The sequence below is a fragment of the Peromyscus leucopus genome, chromosome 8a (assembly GCF_004664715.2).
Source record: "Peromyscus leucopus breed LL Stock chromosome 8a, UCI_PerLeu_2.1, whole genome shotgun sequence".
NCBI lineage: Eukaryota > Metazoa > Chordata > Mammalia > Rodentia > Cricetidae > Peromyscus > Peromyscus leucopus.
Genome location: NC_051085.1, coordinates 41,005,823 through 41,008,418, shown reverse-complemented (window position 1 = coordinate 41,008,418; position 2,596 = coordinate 41,005,823).

Here is a 2,596-nt window from a genome sequence, read left to right as displayed (position 1 = left end):
CTTACTTGGGTATTCATTTATTGAATCACTTGGGCCAATCTTTCAGTTACGTGGGCATATTTTTTATATTACTTATTGCTGTGCATTGATGCTGTAGAATTATTTTCTATTTTATATGTATCTAACCTTTAAAGTAATTCTAAAAATAATGTCTTCTTTTAAAATGGGTCAGGGGTGGAGGGGTTCTCAATGGGTAGGAGCTGAACTTGCTGCAGAGGACTGGGGTTCGATTCCCAGCACCCATATGGTGGCTCACAAACATCCATAACTCCAGTTCCAGGGGATCCAGTACCTGCTTCTGACCCCCATTGGCACCAGGCACACACATGGCTTACAGACATCCATACAGGCCAGACATTCATCCATGTAAAATCTAAAAACCCTCATAGAATGTGGCATTTCTACAGTAAGTAGCCAAGGAGAAAAAGCCTGTTCCGAGTAGTCCAGAAAGAAAAGCGGGTCACACCGGACAGTGGGGATCAAGAAAGCTTTCCCTGTGCAGTGAAGGAGAAAAAACCTTGAGTGCTGAACGGAAAGAGAATAGTTGACAAGTGGGTGCCAACAGTTTCTGTTTTACAGGAACGATAGAAATCACTAAGACGGTAGAAATATGACCCCTGGCTGGAAAGATTGCTGCATGGTGTGGTGCAAGACGTGCATGAGGCCCCGAGTTCAGATCCTCAACACATAAAAAAAGCCAGGTGTGGCTTCCCCTTCTTGCAACCCCCAAACAGGAGGCGTGAGGATTCCTAGCTCTCACTGATCAACCAGCCAGTCTAGCTGAAAACAGAAAGCATCAGGTCCAGGGAAGGCTGTATCTGAAAAGATGGGCTGGAGAACAATGAGGAAGATACTGGAAGTCCAGCCCTGGATTCCACCAATGTTCTTAGCACTCTCGGTACCAACTTTCCGTGTTAATTACTTTATGTGTTCATGGGACCAAATACCTAACAAGAAGCGATCTGGGGAGAAAGTGTTTGTTCTGGCTGACGAGTGGAGGAGGGGCTACATCCCATCACAGCATGGAAAACTCAGTAGGAAGAGCAGGGAACCCAATAGTCACATTGTACAGCCTCTGGGAAGCAGAGAGGCTGAGCGTTAATAGAAAGGGGAAGGGGCGATTTGAAAACCTCAAGGCCCACCTCCAGTGACCCACTTCCTCCCATAACCTTCCACCTCCTAAGATCATACAACCTTCCAAAATAAAAGTGTCACCCGCTGGGAACTGCATAGACATGACCATTCCAAGGTATAGTTAAGGGGAAGATTTTATTGTAGATATGAAGAAGAAAACAGCCAGAGGCGTCTGAAAGTCCAGAGGAAAGAGAGGACCAAGAAAAGACCAAGGAAAATCAGGGAAAGCCTAGCCGAAATAGCAGGGTTATAAGGAGAAAGGAGTAGCTGGGGGAGGTTTAAGGTAGGCTGGGCCAGAAGCGCTGAGAACAGCATGGACTCTAAGTACTGTGACATTGAGGGAGCATGAGGCCATCGTGTGCCTTGGTATGCTAATAGGGACCACAGATAGCCATTTGTCCTTTCTGCCACTGATAAGGGAACGGGCTCCTTTGGTGGAGGGGAACCAGCTTCCCGGGTTCCTGAGGAAAGCTTGCTTTTGTCTAACCACCAGAATTTGGGGATGAAATTTCCTTTGGACCTGACAGAGTTAAGGGTTCAAGCTCATGAGCTGACAACGAAGATTTCACATAGTCGGAATAGCGTAAAATATTATCAATGATGGTAAGCGAAGAGGATAACTGTCAGCCAGCTGGGAGGGAGTAGGCCTGCTATGTGGGGTGAGCCGATGAAAAGCCACTGTTAAGGCAATATTTAAACAGGCAGAAAGGAGGTGAGGCAATGAGCGTGTGCATCTCAGGAATACCATTCAAGAGAGTGAGAGGAGAGGGACTGTGCCTGGCATGTTAAGGCAATGTCAAAAAGGCCCTGAAGTCTGGAGAACTGTAGATTAAACGGAGAGTGTGCAGGGGATGAATTTAGAGGTAGCAAAGTCAACTCATGGAGGATCCAATAAAGAACTGTAAAATTCTTCATTTTCATTCTGAGATGGGCAGGTTGGCACATTCTTGAGGGAAATGTCCTAATCTCATGTTTGAAAGGAACACTCCCACTTGGTGCACAGGACAGTAGCAGTAACAGGAAGGCTAGTCAGGAGGCCATGGCCACAAGTCTGCTAAAACATCATGATAGTAAGGACCCAAGATTATGATGGAGGAAGGAATGCCAGCCATTCAGATTCCAGTGAAAGCTCTTTCCAGGGTCGCCAAGTGCTTGAAGGTACTTTTGAAAGGACCTAATGGTTGATGATACCACAAAGGGTTTCCAAGGTCAGTGAATGACCTTGATGAAGAACAATCAAAATAGGCCCCCTAATCATGACCTGAACAAGGATGACAACAACAGTTATGCTAATGTGGATAGTGGGGTGCACATAAGGCCTCAACCCTAAACAAAGACTAAGGAATATTGAGATGTGGAGAAATAGCCTTCCCCAGGGAAGAGTGGTCAATCGATTATTCAATACCAAATGGTCCATTCTGAAGACATGGAGCAGACCACACTGACAAGCCATTCTTTGAAA